Source organism: Peromyscus maniculatus, chromosome 2 (genome assembly GCF_049852395.1).
Source record: "Peromyscus maniculatus bairdii isolate BWxNUB_F1_BW_parent chromosome 2, HU_Pman_BW_mat_3.1, whole genome shotgun sequence".
In the NCBI taxonomy this organism is placed as follows: domain Eukaryota; kingdom Metazoa; phylum Chordata; class Mammalia; order Rodentia; family Cricetidae; genus Peromyscus; species Peromyscus maniculatus.
Window position 1 is genome coordinate 155,113,081 of NC_134853.1, and position 20,405 is coordinate 155,133,485.

Below are 20,405 nucleotides of genomic sequence, written 5' to 3' on the forward strand. Positions count from 1 at the left end.
TCCAAAAAGAAAGATGAGCAATTGAGGAAAGACAGTGCTGACCTCTGTCCTCCACTTGCACAAACATTTGCACATACTCACATGAACAAATATATACCCCCACCCGGACTCCCTCCCAAAAGAGAAAAAAAATCTTCGACTAGTCTGATCTGTTTAAATCCAGGAGGCTGGGGAGATGGCTCACTGTTTGAGAGCACTGGCTGTTCTTCCAGAGGACCCGGGTACTTATCCCAGCACCCACATGGCAGCTCACAACCGTCTGTAACTCCATTTATAGGGGACCTGGCACCCTCACTTAGATGTAAGTGCAGGCAAAACACCAACGCACATAAAAATTAATTAATCTTAAAGCTATAGAATGTTGGTAAACTTTCTTGGTAGTTACTGTTTTCTGTATTAAAGGTGTAATAGTGTGTACATTCTTTGAGTCAGTTTGAGTGCAGATTAGCCTAGTAGACATTTTATAATTGAGTGATAAATAGAAATCTCTGCTTTAAGAGAGTTTAGTGGCATAGGACTGTAATCCCAATTGGAGGCTAAGGCAGGTGGTTTGTGAGTTAGAGGCTAGACTGGGCTATATAGGGAGACCTTTTCTCAAACAAAAATAAAAAAGAAACATTATAGTCTACTGATGGTCAAATCTTGTTTGTTTGTTCTTTGTTTGTTTTTCAAGACAAGTTTCTCTGTGTATCCCTGGCTGTCCTGGAACTCACTCTATTGATCAGGCTGGTCTTGAATTCAAGAGATTCGCCTGCCTCTGCCTTCTGAGTGCTGGGATTAAAGGTGTGTGTCACCATGCCCAGCTCCGATAACGTTTTTCTATGTGTGACTCCTTTGGTATAGATTATATTGTTTCCACTGTATAGATTCGAAAGGTCAGTTTGCCCAAGGTGTCAGTGTCCAGCAGGAGTCCTAAATATACCTTTGAACACTACTATTCAAGTCAGAACATCAACTGTGTACATGAAAGATCATTTCTTCCTAATAAACACAATCAATTCTTTGTCATCTTCCCTAGGATAGGAAGAAGATCATTTTTAGATTTAAAAAAATTTTATATATTTTTTTAGATTATAATATAATTACTTCATTTTTTCTTCCCTTTCCTCCCCACAAACTCTCCTAAATACTCCTCCTTGCTCTCTTTCACATTCATGGCCTCTTTTTTTAATTAATTATTGTTACATACATACATTCATAAATACATACATAGCCTTAAATACATGAATGTGCCTGCTCAGTCTATATAATGTTACTTAGGGTTAGGGTTATGGTTAGGGCCTTGAACTTGTGATCCTCCTTCTTTGGTGATCCAAGCAGTTGTGATTACAGGTGGGAGCCACCAGGCCTGGCAGGAATTTTTTTTTTCTTTCCCCTCCAAACTCCAAGTTTCTCTGTGTAGCTCTGGCTGGCATGGAACTCTGTGGACCAGGCTGGCCTGGAACTTGGAGATCCACCTGGCTCTGCCCCAAGTGCTGTAATTAAAGGTGTGTACCACCACTGCCTGGCTGGGAAATACTTGATTTTTGTGCTTTCTGCCACAGCTGTAAAGTAGAGCAACATGAGATATTCTTAATATAATTTGATAAGATTGGACATTTTCAAGGTCTTTTGACGATTGATTGATGACTAGGTTAACTAACACTTTTGAGGTTAGATTCTAAGTCAATTTGAAAGTAACCATAAAAATTTTGAGGGAGACTGGGTGCAGCTCAGTTAGTAGTAGAGTGCTTGCTTAGCATGCTGGAGGCCCATACTTGGTCAGATTTCTCAGGAATGCACGCACGCACGCACGCATGTATGCATGCACACACGCACGCAAGATATGGTGCTGGGGTGTGGAGTGTGTGCATATCATGGCTGAAGTTCAATCTCCAATATAAAAAGAAATGTGATTAAAAAACATAGATGGGGCATAGTGAGACAGTTAAAGGATCAGGGAGAGAGACTGAAGAGATGCTAAAGAAACCAAGGATAAAATTTTTAGGTCATAATAAAAGTTAATGGAGTGCAATTAGTGATCTTGTGAGGTAACAGGAATAGTCTGGAAACATAGAGTTTGTGTTCAGGGGAGGAGAGAAGATGAGAACACTGAAATGACTTCACTTATGGCTTTGGTTAGTGTCACATCAGATTTTAAAAGCCAGGATTTACATATATCTGTTGTTTATGGTACTGGTTTTGTGTTCAACCCAGGGATAATTAGTATAGGACAACCAAAAGACAAAAGAAGTGCCACACATGGCTCTTAAACTTCTAAATGGGGCGACAGTGTTTAGTTTTGAAACAGTTCCTGAACTGTATTGAGCTGTGTATAAAAACCAAAACAAAGTATGTAGACTAGTGGCCCAAAAACCAGCCTCATTCAAGAGCTTATTTTTCCAAATAAGGACATGAAGATGAGAAGCATCTAATATCACTGTAAAAGATGGAACATTAAAAGCAGATAAGAGAAAAAGGTACCTTAGAGGAAAGCAGTTTTAAATACTGCATAATTCCCCTTATGGAAAATGTACATTAGTGTCCTTTGGAAGTCCGTTGAGAGGAGTGAATACAGTAGAGTCTGTTGTGCTGCTGATTTGTCTGGAAACGAGTCTAGTTTACTAAGTTTAGTCCCAGGACTTCATGAAGGCAGTTAGACCAAGTTCTACATGGTAGATTGAGTTAGTGGGACGGAAGAGGGTCCCACTTCATTTCAGAATAGGGCAATGCAAACCAAAGATACTGAGATTGGGGTAAACTTTGTGTCATTGGTGGGCTGGAGAAGACCTGTCTGATATAGTTATGGGCTATCAGGAGGTAAGATTTTTAACCAGTCTGGCAGTGAACAACATCAGTAGTCACATTGAAGAATTTAGGCTTGATCTTGTCAACTTTTGGGAGCCATTGAAAGTTTATAAATTAGGCAGTGACATGATCTAATTGGAATTATAGACTGTTATTATTAGGCGTTAAGTAGAGTTAATAGGAATTTTAAAATTTACTTCTTTTTAAAAAACAGATCTTACTGTTTTTATTTTATGTGTATGGGTGCTTTGCCTGTATGTATGTCTGTGCATCTCATGTGCTTTGTGGTAAGAAGAGGGCGTAGGATCCTCTGGAATTAGAGTGACAGATAGATGTGAGCCATTATGTAGGTTCTGGGAACCAAACCTAGGTCCTCTGGAGGAGCAGCCAGTGGTCATCTGGAGCCACCTCTCCAGTCCCTTGTTTCTTTTTCTTTTCTTTTTTCCACTTTTTGAGATACTTCACTGTGTAGCCCTTGGTGGCCTGCTATTTTCAGTGTAACACAGACTGGCCTCAAACTTGTAGTAAATATTCGTGCTTTAACCTCCAAAGTGCTGGGATTACAAGCACATGCCACTATGCCCAGTCCTAGTTAAAGTTGATTTTTGTTTTTAAAGAAACTGGAATGTAAGGGAGTGAGGTATTTGGGGTAGGCATAGGAAGAATTAGAGGAAGGAAAGAGAATAGAGGAAATAATGTAATTATATCTTAATTGAAAAATTTGAGTGTGAATACTACTGAGGCATGAACTTAGGGGTGGAATGGAAAAATAAAGGGATATATTAGAAGACTCAATGGGATGAGAGGACCTGAGTGAACGCCCATGTGAAGAAAAGAACCAAGTGTGACCATAGTCACCTGTAATCCCAGCACAAAGAGCAGAAGACACGAAAATTAGCAGAAAAACAGTATGCTCCAGGGTCAGTGAGAGGATAGTGAATGAAGAAATTAGGCAGCGAGTGATAGAGTAGGGCATCCAATATGTGCCTCTGGCCTCTAATATATTACTGACTTGCTCATGTCATATACATGCATAAGGACGCACAAACACAGGGATATATTGGAGAGATTTTGTTGAGGGTAGAGATAGGATTAAATGACATAAATAAAAAAAGAAAAGAAAAGATCTGAGGTTGGTAAAACTGAGAATTGTGATTTTTTTTTAAGATTTATTTATTATGTATACAGTGTATTCTACTTGTACGTATTCCTGCACATCAGAAGAGGGCACCAGATCTCATTACAGATGGTTGTGAGCCATCATGTGAGTGCTGGGAATTGAACTCAGGACCTCTGGAAGAGCAGCCAATGCTCTTAACCTCTGAGCCATCTCTCCAGCTCCTAATTGTGATTGTTAACTGAAGTTATTACTTCAAATTCTTTGCAAGGGTTCTCACTGTGTGTCTCTGATCTTTCTGCTTCACTTTCCTCAGGGCTGGAAACCTCTGTTCTCACCACACCTGGCTTCTTGTGCTTTTTTCCCCTTAACCTCCACTCTGGGTAAACTGGAGGTGGGGGAGTGCGGGGGTGGGGGTGGGAACTTGAAAGAGTGGGTTGCGAAGGCTGGGTGCAGGAGTTGGTTAGGGGGCTGGACGGAGGGCTAGGGAGAAACCTGGTGTCAGGGAAACTCCCAGGAATCCACAAGGATGACCCCAGCTAAGACCCCTAGCAATGTTGGAAAGAGTGCCTGAACTGGCCATATCCTGTAATCAGATTGGTGACTATCCTAATTGTCATTGCATTTATCCAGTAACTGGTGGAAGCAGATGCAGAGATTGGCATTGGACTAAGCTCTGGGAGTCCTCCTGAAGAAAGGGAGGAGGGATTGTATGATTGGGGGTGTGGGGGGGTGGTAGTCAAGGTCATGACTAGGAACCCACAGAGATAGCTGACCTGAGCTTGTGGGAGCACATGAACTCTGGACCAACAGTTAGGGAGCCTGCATGAGACCAACCTAGGCCCTCTGCATGTGTGTGACAGTTGTGTAGCTTGGTCTGTTTGTAAGGCTCCTAGCAGTGAGATCAGGACCTGTTCCTGGTGCTTAGCTGGCTTTTGGGAACCTGTTCCCATGCTGGATTACTTTGTCCAGCCTTTATACAGGGGGAAGAGCTCGGTCCTACTTCAACTTGGTATGCTATGCTATTTTCAAGCCCATGGGAGACCTGCCCCTTTCTGAATGGAGATGAGTGGGTGGATGGGGAAGTGGGGTAGATGGGAGTAGGGGGATTGGAGGAGAGGAGGGAGGGGAAGCTGTGGTCAGCATGTAAAATAAAGGAAAAAATGTTAATAATAATAATAATAATAATAATAATAATAATAAAAATAAAAAAGGAATATTTAAGTTCTTTGAAATCACCCTGGGATTAATCTGGAAACAAAAGGTTTTATTTATATTTATTCATTTTATTGTTATTTGTGATATTACAGATTGAACCTAGGGCTCACGAATGCTAGGCTAGGTAGGTACTCCACCACTGAGCTATATCCCCAGCTTAAAAATTTTATTTTCTTTTTAAATTATATGTGTGTCTATCTGTGTGTCAGTGTGTGCACATAAATGTATATATAACCTTGGAGATCAGAAGAAGGCATTGAATCACTGGAGCTGGAGTTAGAGCCATCAGATGTGGGCGTTGGGACCCAAACTTAGGTTCTCTGTAAGAAAAGTATGTGCTCAGAACAACTGAGTTCTCTCTCCAGCACTGCCCTGTAGCATGAATCTTAAATGGTCTTATTAATAAGAACAAACCTGAAGCCACGTATTGGGGTGAATGCTGGAAGATCAGAGAAGCAGAACAAGCCACAGCCACCTCACCTTGCAAATTCCTCAGCTGATCCTGTTTCCTCAGACTGGAAGCCTCTGAGTCCTCATCCAAATGAATCTCAGCTGAACTGCTGCTCAAAAGCCTAAAAGCTTAACTAGCTCTAGTTCCTCGTCCTCACGCCTTAAATACCTTTCTGCTTCCTGCCATCACTTCCCGGGATTAAAGGCTCTTGTTACCACACCTGGCTATTTACAGTGTGGCTTTGAACTCAGATGGATCTCTGCCTCTGGAATGCTAGAATTAAAGGCATGCGTGCCACCATTTTCTGGCCTCTTTAGTGGCTGTTCTGTTCTCTGACCCCAGATAAGTTTATTAGGGTGCACAATATTTTGGGGAACACGATATCACCACTCTGCCCCCTTTTATTTTTTTTTTAAATTTTAAATACTTATTTTGTATATGTGTATGTCTGTGTCTATATTGTGGTGTGTGAGTGGAGGTCAGAGGACAACTTTTGGGAGTTCTGGTTCTTTCCTTCTGCCATATGGATTCTGTGCATTGGACTCAGGTCATAAGACCTGGTAGTGAGTGCCTTTACATGCTAAGCTATCTGGTTGGCCCTTTAAATATATTTTTTTCAACTCAGTTTTCAATCTTGCCTCAGCTGGGGTTATAGGAATGACCCACCATGCTTAGGTCATGTTTTTTATTTTGAAGCTTTGTCTTACTAAGTTGACTGGGCTGTCTTTGGACTCTCTGCTTGGGTAAGGCCTTGAACTTGTGGATTCTCCTGCCTCAGCCTTTCAACTAGCTAATATTATAAAAGGACTATGGCTACCAGGTCTGGGCAGCTTTGTTTATTTTGGTGATACATGTCTTTTAAAAGTATATTTCTTTCTTTCTTTTTTTTTCAGACAGGGTTTCTCTGTGTAGCCCTGGTTGTCTTGGAACTCACTCTGTAGACTAGGCTGGCCTTGAATTTAGAAAGTTGCCTACCTCTGCCTGTACTGGGATTGAAGGCATGCACCACTACCACCTGGCTTAAAAGTGCATTTCAAGGGGCTGGAGAGATGGTTCAGTGGTTAAGAGCACTGGCTGCTCTTCCAGAGGACCCAGGTTCAATTCCCAGCACCACATGGCAGCTCACAACTGTCTATAACTCCAGTTCCAGGGGATCTGACACCTTCACACCAATGCACATAAAATAAATATAAATCAATTTTAAAAAGTGCATTTCAAATTTCTAAATACTATATATTTAGTTGTGAAAATTATATCTCAATCAGTGCCATCATTGTTAGATTGTCAAATAGAGAGGAATTTGGGGGGTGCATTTTTAAAAATATTATTTATTCTTTGTCATGTATTACATCCCAACCACAGTTTCCTCTCCCTTCTCTCCTTCTAGCCCCTCTCTCCCACACTCAGATCCATTCTTCCTCCTTTTCCTTCAGAAAAAAGGCAGCTTCCCAGGGATATCAACCAAATATGACATCAAATTAATGATAAAACCAGGCATATCCCCTCATATTAAGTTTGGGTGAGGCAACCCAGTAGGAGGAAAAGGGTCCCAAAGCAGGCAAAAGATTCGGAGACAGCCTCTGCTTCCACTGTTAGTAGTACCACAGGAACCCCAATCTATACAACCATAACATATGCAGAGGAGGTAAGTCAGACCTGTACAGGCTCCCTGATTGTCGGTTCAGTCTCTGTGAGCTCCTATGGGCCCTGCTTAGTTGAGTCTGTGGGCTATTTCCTTATGGTGTTTTGGTCCCCTGGCTCTTTTTTTTTTTTTTTTTTTTTTTTTGGTTTTTCAAGACAGGGTTTCTCTGTGTAGCTTTGCGCCTCTCTTGGAACTCACTTGGTAGCCCAGGCTGGCCTTGAACTCACAGAGATCCGCCTGGCTCTGCCTCCCGAGTGCTGGGATTAAAGGCGTGCGCCACCACCGCCCGGCTGGCCCCCTGGCTCTTATAATCCTTCCTCACCTTCTACAGGATTCCCCAAGCTCTGCCTAATGTTTGACTGGGTCTCTGGTCATTTTTTTATTTTAGAATTAAAATTTTTTTTTAGATTTTATATATAGATGTTTTGCCTGCAGGTATGTCTGTGCACTATGTACATGCCAGTGCCCATGGAAGCCAGAAGAGGGTGTCAGATCCTCTGAAACTGTAGTTATAGACTGCTGTGAGCTTCCATGTAGGTTCTAGGAACAAACACGGGTCCTTTGGAAAGAACAGCAAGCAAGGGCTGAGCCATCTCTCCAGACCTGGGTGGGTTGGTGTCTCTCCTTTTATTTTCATTTCCTAGAATTTGTCCTGTGTATATTAGCAGCAGTGTAGCAATAAAATTTGGGTTCAGCTTGATTGCTTAGCATATGATACTTATTAAACAATCTCCACTTTTGCTACTGCAGTATATTATATATCTACCATTTCTTTAGAACCTGCTGTATAATAGCTACTCAGCATGTTTAAGACTTGAATCTTACAACTGCCTCATGAAATAGGCACTATTATCCCTGTTTTACAGATGAGGAAAGTGAAGCTGGTGAGGTTTAAGAAATGTCCCTGGAGGAACTGTTAAGAGTTAGGCTTTTAGATTACTCTATTTTGAAGCCCAAGAGGTCACTTTAAGACCATCTGCATATCAGATATTTGCATTACAATTCATAATAGTAGCAATATTACAGTTATGAAGTAGTAACAAAAATAATTTTATAGTTGGCGCTCATTACAACATAAAGAATTGTATTAAGGGGTTGCAGCATTAGGAAGGTTGAGAACTATTGCTGTATGTGTATGAAAGGGGGACTTAAAAAATTATGATCTGTAACTCTAATTCTAGTCATATGGCTTTCATTTATCTTTTGGATAATGTTCCTTCTGTCTTTTTTTGTAGGACTTTGAACAAGTCTTGATTAAAAACAAATGTCTAGTTTAACAAACAAACAAATGGACATAAACAAACTGTTGATAGTTCAGCAAATTTCTAGTCTTGGCAAATTAAGTTAAAGAATGTTTCAGGGCCCAGTTTCTGGGAAAGTGGTTTTTGAAGATCATTCCCCTTGGAAACACTGGCCTGGGTCGTGCCCAAGACATAATGTTTGAGCTGTCCAGAACTCGCTTGTACGTCTTTCCGTTCAAGCTGTACTCTGTAGCCACACAGTTCTTCCAACTTACCTGTCTTCATTTTTACCATTGAAAGTTACTCACAAATTGTTTACTGAAATTGCCTTAGTGTTAGAAAGCTCAGTCCCACTTCTTTACACTTCGTTATTTTAAAAAGTGTGTGTGTGTGTGTGTGTGTGTGTGTGTGTGTGTGTGTGTGAGAGAGAGAGAGAGAGAGAGAGAGAGAGAGAGAGAGAGAGAGAGAGGAGAGAGAGAGGTATGTACACGAGTATAGGTATCCAGAGAAGGAGTTACAGGTGGTTGCAAACCACCCAGTATGAGTGTTAGGAATTGAACTCAGGTCCAACAGCTGGTGCTTTTAACTGTGGAGCAATCTCTCCAGCCTCAAATCGCAGATTCTTAATCTTTCCTTCCAACATTCCCTCTGTATTCTCACTCATGCAAAATGAACCCTTTTCTGGATGAATATTCTTATCTTGTTTTTGCTAGTTGAATACTCTGCAATGCCTAGAATGGAGAAGGGGACAGTCTTCGCTTTCTAGGCCTTTGCTGTCCTCTAGACCCATCATTTAAAAAATTCCAAATATTCATTTTATGCAGTTTAATGATTGTATCATTCCATTTGCTAAGTGTTGCTCCAACAAATTAAGTGAAAGTCTATGATTTTTATTTTTCTATATAAGTTTTGTGTGTTTGATATCATAAAATTAAGCAAATGTTCTAAGAGAGGGTACAAATAAGCTCTTAAAAAAGATTTATTTATTTTTTCTTTTTTGTTTTTTTGAGATCGGGGTCTCAATGTGTATCCCTGACTGGCCTGGAACTGGCTCTGTAGATCAGGCTGGCCTGGAACTTATAGAGATACACCTGCCTCTTCTTTCTGAGTGCTGGAATCAAAGGTGTACCCACCATGCTTGGTGAGTAAATGATTTCTAAGAAGATAACTATTACTTTTTGGAGATGTTTTGTTGAGCTGAATATAGTGACTTGCAAAGTTACTTTACTAATCAAATCAGAAATGTGAATTTGGCTGAGGCTGTGAGCTCAGTGGTTAAACCCTTTCTTAGTATATGTTAGGCTCTCAATTGGATCCCCAACACCCCAAAAATAAATAATCAAAAAATCAAAAAACAACCCAAGCACCTGCTTCACCCCCATAATGAACAAATATGTGATGGAGAGAAGGGAGAAAAAGAACAGTGAAGCAGTTTGTTCTTGGTGAAGAGAGGTGGAACTGGAGCTGTGACAGCAGTGAGGAACAGGTCAATGTGAGGAGCCTGCACAGCCACCTGAGGCCATGGTGGTATCCACCCTAGGCAGCTGCCAAGATCCATGTCTGGGTCCATGGTCCTACTGCAGCCAGTGTCTGTGTTGATGTCCATGGCCCGTGTTACCACCAAAGGCCATGTGGATGTCTGTGGTCTGGGCTGCTACCTGAAGACATGTTGATGTCCCGGTGGTATACTGAGCTGGCCCTGCCCCTGGCTGCTGGTGCTGGGCGTGGGAGAGCTGGCCCTGCCCTTCGGATGGCAACGGTGAAGATGTTGACTGACTAACTCAGCTACTACCCAGACCTGGATTCAGGGCCTTGAGTTGGCCTACCCCAACTGTGAGCTGCTGCAGTGTGTGAAGGAGCCGGTCCTGTGGAACCATAGCCATAGGACCTCCATGACTCTGGGTAACAGCAGGATATCCAAGAGGAGTTTTGGTGTAGCAGAAGCCAGAGGTCTTGAACCAGACCAATGATTTGTTGCAATGAGCATTTGCAAGTAAAGCTGTTTGGGCAAAAGGGTATATAGTGCATGACATACCACAGCTTCCAATGCCATATGATGAAGGAATATGTGATGGAGAGGTGGGAAAGATGGAGGGACAGACTACGATGAAGGAGTATATGATGGAGAGGTGGGAAAGATGGAGGAACAGAATGGTACAAGTAGGGCGGAACTGGAGACGCAACAGCTGTGACTGGTATGAGAGAAGGCTACAATTGATAGAGGAGCTGGTCTGGGAGACATTTTTTTCTCCTTTCTTAAAAATTAAAATTTTTTATTTTCTTTTGGGGAGGTGACAAGGGTGGAGGGTGGATATAGAAAGACTGGAAAAAGAGTGGGATTGGGGTGCATGATGTAGAATTCCCAAAGAATCAATAGAAAATTATGTTATTAAAAAAAAAAAGAACCCCAACAGTTTATTCTAAGATATTTCTCAGGGCTGGAGAGATGGCTCAGAGGTTAAGAGCACTGGCTGTTCTTCTAGAGGTCCTGAGTTCAATTCCCAGCACCCACATGGTGGCTTATAACCATCTGTAATGAAATCTGGCTCCCTCTTCTGGCCTGCAGGGATACATGCAAAACAGAACACTGCATATATAATAAATAAATAATCTTAAAAAAAAAAAGATAGTTCTCAACCTTCCTAATACTGTTTAATACAGTTCCTCATGTTGTGATGACCCCCAACCTTAAAATTATTTCACTGCTGCTTCATAACTGTAATTTTGCTACTGTTATGAATCATAATGTAAATATCTGATATGCAACCCCAAAGAGGTTCGACCCATAGGTTGAGAACCTCTGTTCTAAGAGATAAATTTGCAGTAGTATTGTTACATGTAAGAAATATAAGAAGGGGCTGGAGAGATGGCCTAGTGGTTAAGAGCACTTACTGCTCTTGCAATAATCCAGATTCAGTTTCCAGCATCCATATGACAGCTCACAACTGTCTATAATTCTTGTTCCTGGGGATCTGACACCCTCTTCTGGCTTCTTCGAGAACCAGGTATACATGTGATATACAGACATTCATGTAGACAAACACCCATACATAAGTAAATCTAAAAAAAGTTAAAAAGATATAAAATAAGTTGTGAATGGAAGATGCATATGTAAGCAGCAGTATTGTATATATTGTAGTGTGTATGTGTATGTGTGTGTATACACATGTATAGCCCTTAGCATAGGCAGGCAATCAGTATTTAAGGGGATGGTGTGTAGCTCAGTGATAAGAGTATTTGTGCAACCTTATGAGGCCCTGGGTTCCATTTCCAACACTAACTCAAACAAGCAAACAAACAAAATTAAAAAATAGTGCCAGGGAATGGAAATGCTAATATTTGAAACCCAGTGCACATATACCTATCTGGATGATTTGATTGCTTTGGAGCAAAATTTTTAGATACTTGTTTTCATGGCAAATGGGTAAGAGGGCCAAGAGTAAAACAACAATTACTACAGGTATTTGCTTAGCACTTAACCATGTGCTGGCCACTGTGCTGAGTTTATAATGAACTTAATTCTTAAATTCTCTGTGGTATAGGTGTTATCCCTATTTTATATATGAGGACACTGAAGCACAGTCAATTGAACATATTGTCACTAAATGATATACCGTGTGTCTGGCTTTCTGTGACTCCAGAGCCACTGATCCACTGATCGATGTAATTTATCTGTCTCATTTTAATTTGACTGAAAAAAAATGGTATAGTGTAGTGGGAATAAAGTAGAATTCAGCTAGGAGTGGTAGCTTATTCCTGTAAACCCAGCACTTGGGAAGCTGATATAGGAGGATAGCATTATGAATTCCAGATCAGCCTGGACTACAGAATGAGATCTTGTGTCTTAGAAAATAAATTGTAGAATTCAAATATTGGTTGGATGTTCAATTAGGTTATTGAGTCCTAATCATGTGCCATAATACACTAACATGATTTATATTACATGTGTATTAATTTAGTAGTATACCCAAATGTTTTGACTTGCTGGCTTGAGTTTGAATTCCAGCTCTGCCAAGCAACGTTTGTGTGAACTTGGGAAAGGAGCTCTAATTCTCTTGGCCTTTACTTACTAGAAAAAGGAGGACAGCATGCCGGGCGGTGGTGGTGCACACCTTTAATCCCAGCACTCAGGAGGCAGAGGCAGGGGGATCTCTGTGAGTTTGAGGCCAGCCTGGGCTACAAAGCGAGTTCCAGGAAAGACGCAAAGCTACACCGAGAAACCCTGTCTCGAAAAACCAAAAAAAAAAAAAAAAAAAGTAAATATTAGTTACTCCATTACGCTTTTGAGCTTTCACAGTACTTTAGTATTTCCTTCAAATGATATTCCTGTGAAAGACATAGGGTCTGGAGTCTATTTAGTCCTATTTTTCAAAAAATAACCCATGAAGGAACTTGTCTAAGTACAGAAGAACAAAAATGAAAAGGACTAAAATTTAAATGATTCTTAAATTTTAATCTGAAAGTGAGTTGGGGGAGGTTTGGAATGAGTTCTGTAGTAGATAACTCTGTTGTATATGTGAGAGTAATCTGTGTTACTGTCCCCTTCCCCCTTCCTTTCAGGCTGGCAGAGGATGACCTTGAACTTCTGATCCTTCTACCTCTACTTATGTACACAGTATGGTTTGTGCCACTATGCTGTTTCTGTACTGTGGAGAATGGGACTCAGGGCTTCATGCATGCTAGGTCAGCACTCTGCCAACAGAGCTATGTCCTCAGTTTAAACTTGTGCTGTTTGGAATGAGAGGGAAGATCATTCCTAGCTATTCCTGCTATTTGATTAGTTTCCTACTTTCATAGGAGGTGTGGGGAGGATGTTGCTGTGTCATTCCTATATCCTATTCTAGCAAACTGAGAAACAGTGTTTGAAGGATCATTGACTTTTCTGAGCATGGGAAAACAGCTTACTTGGAGAAAAAGGTAAAATGATTGAGGACGTGAGCTACCTACCACTAGTATACTGTTGTGTTTTGTTTCCTGGCTTTCACTCTTAAACTGCTTGAACTGAGTTCTACTCTTCTGTGTTTTGTCAGTTTTCTGCAGCTTCTTCGAACTGTAGGATCCAAGTGCTTCTAGGCTTTTTTCTTTTTCTTTTTTTCCTTTCCTCCTTTGGTCCCTCTCAGCTGCCAGCACATGACTCTGCTGCAGTGTGCGCTGCATGATCTCTGCAGTGCTGTAACTGGGTTCGGTTGTATTTGCCCTTTTCATTTCCATTGAGAAGATTTTTTTCCCGTTGCATCTCTTCCACGCTCTAGACTATAGAATTGGAGGCTTGTGGCTCTTGTGAAGAATTCAGTTGTAGGGTTTGTCCAGCTGTAGCTTTCTCTTGTGTCCTATACAATGCCTTCAGGAGATGTATGTGGTTATAGTAGTCTGTGTGAGAGGCTACTCCTGAATCGTTCACTGGCCATGCAGGGTGTGTAAGAATCAAAGCACATTGGATTAGGTTGATAATAATTGAGGGCAGGTGAAATAAATGGAAGAGAGAGCTTTAGCGTTGGGAGCCCTGGATTTAATCTCAGTTCTGCTTTTAATGCTAAATTCTAAGGAAAATTTAGTTTTCTTGAACCTATGTGTTTTTTTTTTGGTTTTTTTTTTTTTTTTTTTTTTTTTTGGTTTTTCGAGACAGGGTTTCTCTGTGTAGCTTTGCGCCTTTCCTGGAGCTCACTTGGTAGCCCAGGCTGGCCTCGAACTCACAGAGATCCGCCTGCCTCTGCCTCCCGAGTGCTGGGATTAAAGGCGTGCGCCACCAACGCCCGGCTTAGTTTTCTTGAACCTATGTTTTTGACCTGTAAATCAGAATTCTAATTATACTAGTTCTTATGGTTGTTGGCAGAATTAAATGTGATAAGTTTATGGTCTCCATCAGAATGTATGGGTGTAGTCATGTGGGCTGTAACTGATTTTTAGTAACCTTTCTGATGTTGAATTCCATGTTAAAATTGAGATATTTATATTTATTTCAGGTATATTGTAAAAATTAAATGAGGATAGATAAACAAATAGATTGTTTGGTACATGAGTTTTTATCCACCACAGCATTTTTTTTTTTATGGTAAAAAAAATATGCTTAGCACCTCTGCTTAGCTAAAACAATAGAAATAGTATAGATAGTAGTTTTTGGAAGAAACAAAATGCTACCTAAGTATCTTGTTTAAAGTTTCTGTTTCTGTGATGAAACACCATGATCAAAAGTAACTTAAGGAGGAAAGGGTTTTTTGTTTTTTTTTCCTGCTTACATATCCTTAATCACAGTCCACAGAAGGAAAGTCAAGGCAGGAACTCAAACTGGGCAAGAACCTGGAGGTAGGAGTTGATCCAGATACCATGGAGGGGTGCTGCTTACTGGCTTGCTTCTGATAACTATCTCAGCCTGCTTTTTTTTTTTTTTTTGTTTTTTCGAGACAGGGTTTCTCTGTGTAGCTTTGCGCCTTTCCTGAAACTCACTTGGTAGCCCAGACTGGCCTCGAACTCACAGAGATCCGCCTGCCTCTGCCTCCTGAGTGCTGGGATTAAAGGCGTGCACCACTACCGCCCGGCTCAGCCTGCTTTTTTATAGAACCCAGGATCAACAGCTCAGAGATGGCCGCACCTACAATGGGCTGGGCACTCCCCCATCAAATCATCAAAAAAATGCCCTACAAGCTTTCCTCTAGCCTGGTCTTCTAAGGGTATTTTCTCAGTTGAGATTCCCTTCTCTCAGATGACTCCAGTTTGTGTCAAGTTGACACAAAGCTAGTTAGCATTCTCAAGTCATACCATCGCCAGCAATTAGTCAGTACTACTTCAGCAATCTGTTTGGGTTACTTTAACTTTGCTAAACTAAATACTTGCATTTCCAGTTATATTTTGCTTCTCATCATTTCTTTAGTTTTCTCTCAAGTCTAGTCCCTGTGAACCTCTGTGTGTATATGTGTGTGTGGCTTGTGTGTATTTGCGTTCTTGTTTGTGTGTATGTCTGTTTGTTTGTGTGCATGTTCGAGAATGTATGTGGATGTGCAAGGGCCATGACTCATGTATGAAGGTCAGAGGACAACCTTTGGGTGTAAGTCTGCCTTTCCACCTTGTTTGAGATAGGATCTCTTTCATTCTGAGTAAGCCAGGCCAGCTGGCCCCAGTGTTTAGATTCTCCTTTCTCTGCCTTCTGTCTCCTGGTAGGTACACTCTGGGATTCTAGCTGCTTGCACTGCTGCATCTGGCTTTTATCTGGGTTCTGGGGATCTGAACTCTGTTCATCAGACTTGCATGGCAAGTGCTTTATCTACTGAGCTATTTACCTAGTGTTCTCTGCTTTTAGAGAATACAGTTAAGTTCCATTTATTCTAAAAAATCAACTTAAGTTTCATCATGAAAGTTTTATGTAGACTCTTGTAGAAATTGTTTGTCACATTTTTAAATGTCATTATTACACACACATGGCACCAGTCCACGGACTGCACTTTCCCTCTCATTATCTTCCTGGTGGTAACTTCTGCCTCCCTCCAACATCTAGCTTTGTCGCCATCATCTGTGGGAAACCCTTACTAGTCTGTAGTAGATTTCTTCTGTACTTTCCTCATCTGTTTTTGTTGTGCTTAACACATTGTGTTGTATTTAGCTGCTTAATTGTGTCTTTATAATAGACTACAAGGGTCATAGGAGTAGAGTGTTTACCTCTGTATTCCTACTTTACAGTGAGTGCATGGCTACTCAATACATTGCGACTTTGATGCTTTCACTTTGTGTCGATACTTTTATTTTTCCAACCTTAGAATTAATGAGTAAGAACTCTACCTTGGATTTGTGTGCATGCCTAAAGAGAAAGAAAAGAGCTAGGTAGTTTGGCCTGTGCTTGTAGTCCCAGCTGCTCAGGAGGCTGAGCAGGTAAGAGTATCCCTTGAGTTTAGGAGTTGGAAACCAGCCTGGCAACATAGAAAAGACTGTCTTAAAACAATAACTAACTCCTGTTCATATGTATGGTATGTAACACAATTCCCACACCATAAAATTCATCATTTTAAAGATTCAATTCAGTAGTCTGTCCCTTCTTCCTCTCCCTCTTTTTTTTTTTTTTTTTTTTTTTTTTTTTTAAAGATTGGTCTCACTGTGTGACTTTGGCGATTCTGGCTATGTAGACCAGACTGGCCTTTAATTTACAGAGACCCATCTGCCTCTGCCTCTGCCTCCTGAGTTCTGGGATTAAAAGTGTGTGTCACTGTGTCCGGTTCTTTCCTTATCCTACCCACCCCCCTTCTTTTCTTCTCTGCTCCTCCAGTCCCCTTGTGCTAGGGATCAAATCCAGGGCCTCATGTTAGGCAAGTGTTCTGCCATTGAGCTACATCAATTTTTCTTCTTTTTGAGATATGACCACAGACGTACTCGATAGCCCAAGCAGGATTTGAACTTGGAATCTTCTGGCCCTAGGCCTCCTCAGCAGCTAGAGCAGGCCTGATGCAGTGGTCTTTAAAAATATATTTTCTGAGTTATGCAGCCATTACTACTATCTAATTTCAGAACATCTAATTTCCATCATCTCAAAAAGGAATCACATGCCCACTAGCAGTCACTCTGTTCTTCACCATGTTTCACTCTTAAACTATAAATCACTTTCTGTCTCTCTTGATTTGCCTGTTCTGGACATTTCATATAAATGTCTGCTTTTTTTCCCTTCTTGTCAACTCAAGCTTGAAAATGTTTGACCTCTTTGACTTGGTATAGTATTTTCTTTTAGTTTTTGAGGTGTTGTTTTTTATTTTTAGTTTCTGTGATAGGGTTTAATGTAGCCCAAGCCAGTCTTAAACTTGATTTATAGAGCTGAGGGTGACCTTGAACTCCTGATCCTCTGCTTTATACCTTCCAGTACTGGGGTTACAGAGTGGACTGTAGTGTTTGAAAAGATTTCTTTCCTATTGCAGTATGGATTGGTACTTATTTTTAGAACTAAATGTCTAATTTTATTGTATAACAATGCCTTTTGTGGGGCCAGGACAGAATCTTGCTATGTAGTATAGCCCTAATTGGCTTGGAATTATATAATATATATAATCCTCAAATTTGTTGTCCTATGTACCTCTCTTCCTGAGTTCTGGGATTATAGACATGCCTGGTGAAAATTTCAATTTTGTTTCTTTTTTTTTCCGAGACAGGGTTTCTCTGTGTAGCCCTGGCTGTCCTGGATCTGCTCTGTAGACCAGGCTGGCCTTGAACTCACAAAGATCCACCTGCCTCTGCCTCCCAAGTGCTGGGATTAAAGGTGTGCGGTGCCCAGGGGGGGGGGGCGGGGGGCTCAATTTTATTTCTAATTTGGATTGTTTTTACTTTTTTTCTGTTAGGAACTTCCCATCTCCTGGGTACATACCTAGAGATACAGGGTCCTACAGTCACTGTTTTATGTTTTAAGGAACTGCTGACAGACTTCTCAGTGTATGTGTCATTTCTACACTAATAGTACAGAGGTTTCCATTTTCCAGTATTGCTGTAATGTATGTCTTCTTCTATAGCCACACAAATGGGATTTGATTTACTTAGCGATTAATGATATTGAGCTTATTTTCCTTTTTTTTTAAAGTCTTTTTTTTTTTTAATCCACTATGTATATGAATGCTCTATCAACTTTATGCCAGAAGAGGGCATCAGATCCCACTATAGATGGTTGTGAGCCACCATGTGGTTGCTGGGAATTGAACTCAGGACCTCTGGAAGAGTAGTCAGTGCTCTTAACTGCTGAGCCATCTCTCCAGCCCCCCTTTTTTCTCTTTTAAAGGCAAAGTCTTCCTACTTAGTTCACTCAGGCTGGCCTTAAACTTGTCTCAACATTCAGGGTGCTGTAACTAGAGTGGGCTCCCACTAACGGCCCCCAACTTTGTATTTTGAAGTTTCCTAAAGTGAAACAGTTGAGTAAGTAGTATTGTGAGAGCCCATAAGCCTTTCATACACATCAATAGTTCTCATGGATTTGTGAGATTCCTAAGGTCCTGTGAAGGAGAGTCAAAACTATTTTATTAATGCCAAGACATTAACATTTGTACTATTGTCACAAAAGCTAATGGTGAATAACTCTGCTTATGCCTTAGCTCACATCAAAAGAGCAGCATTTGTGTTGGTGATAATTATGCTCATGAAATATATGTTGTAAAATAAGAATTCTAGTTTCACTTTCAAATGTCCTTCATAAAACACTAAAAATATCAGTTTTATTAGTATTTTGATCATTGGGCACATACTGTTTTTTTGTTTTGGGGTGTGTGTGTTGAGACAGGGTTTCTCTGTGTAGTCCTGACTGCCCTGGAACTCTGTCTGTAGACCAGGCTGACCTCAAACTCACAGAGATCCCCCTGCCTCTGCCCCCCGAGTGCTGGGACTAAAGGTATGCACCACCTTTTAAGGTGTGTATCCAGATGATGAGTACATACTATTTTATTTTGTGTGATGGAAAGTTCTTGTGAAGCTTTTCTGCCTATGTTAAATGAATATCAAGAAAACCATTACTGCAGTTGCTAAAGTAACATTTTTCTGTTCGGGAAACAACAGTTTTGTGGTTTTTGGTTTTTTTTTTTAATTTTTATCTATCTATCTATCTATCTATCTATCTATCTATCTATCTATTTATTTTCGTTTTTCAAGACAGGGTTTCTCTGTGTAACCATCCTGGATGTTCTAGAACTTGCTTTGTAGACCAGGCTGGCCTCGGAAACACCAGTTTTATTTGAAAGGTAGTTAAACTGTTAAACTGATGTTCAGACTTAGACCTTTGGTTAACTTCATCTGGAAAATGAATGAAATGTAACTTGTTACTATAAAGGAAACTGACAGTATTTATTATTAAGGATACAATTTGAGCTTCCAAGAAAAAATTAGAATTATGGTTAACTTTTGTTTCTGGGAGCTTGGCAGCATATCCAACTTAGACTTGTTTTTAAATGACGTTGGCAATATTAACAGGTTTTTTTTTTTTTTTTTTTTTTTGAGCCAGGCAGTGGTGGTGCACACCTTTAATTTAGCACCCAGGGGGCAGAGGCAAGCCAATTTGTGTGATTCAAGGCCATCCTGGTCTACAGAATGAGTTCCAGGACAACTAGGGCTACACAGAGAAACCCTGTCTCCAAAAACCAAACCAAACCAAACCAAAAAAATCCCAGTGTGTTTTGATACTGAAAATGGAATGCACTGTGAAAGGTCTGTATTTTGTTTTGTTTTTGTTACCTTAGTGAATCAGCATTTTCAAATAACCAATATGAGCTTTTACAAAGGTAAAAGATTGATTCAAAGTGAAAAACTGGTCAAAGAATTTTAAGTAACAGAGTTTTAAAAGTCCATTATTAGGTTTTAGAGTCTACATTACAGTTAACCTTTACGAGCTACTACCTGTCAAGTTTTGGTACAATAGCAAAGAAAAATATATCTTAATTATCTTAAAAGGTTATTAAAATACTTTAAAAATACATTGTCTGAAGTAGGACTTTCTTCTCTTCGTCCACTTCAAACAAAAGACGTTAAAATGGTTGCATAGGAAAGCAGGTTTTAGAGAGCAGCAGCCAACACTAGAGAGGGCTCGAGGACTGCAGTAAGACCGTTATTCTCTTCATCTGATTTTATTTTGCATTTGAAAAAGTTGGTTTTTATTAAAATTTGTTATTTCTATTGAATGTTATTAAAACCAATACATGTTTTTAAGGTTTTCTGTTTTAATTTTTATATACTATAGATAGATTAACCTACAAAAACAAAAACTTTTTGATAGCTTCATTAATGATTTAAAGTAAAGGAGACATGAGATCTAAAAATTTGAGAACCATTGACCTAGATTCCATACTTGTTAATATGTTTGCTTTTTATATATACTCTCTTCCCAACCTGAAACATTTGGAAGAAAGTTGCATACATTATTCATCAATAACTAATAAATACTTTAGCATTCATATACTATTTTATTTTTGTTCATATCCAACTTACCCCTTGTTCTCTAGGACTTCT

At 40.2% G+C, this 20,405-nt stretch overlaps 1 protein-coding gene across 4 annotated transcripts in view; it reads left to right on the plus strand.

The window, feature by feature from the left end:
• Luzp1 (leucine zipper protein 1) overlaps nt 1–20,405 on the plus strand; it is an 81,220-nt gene that overhangs the window by 11,728 nt on the left and 49,087 nt on the right. The window contains exon 2 of one of the 4 annotated variants that reach the window (XM_076565436.1): nt 9,467–9,597. The exons of the other annotated variants lie outside the window; for them this stretch is intronic. The gene's annotated coding sequence lies outside the window, so the exon portion shown is untranslated. The remainder of the gene's footprint in view (nt 1–9,466; nt 9,598–20,405) is intronic. 4 annotated transcript variants of the gene reach the window in all.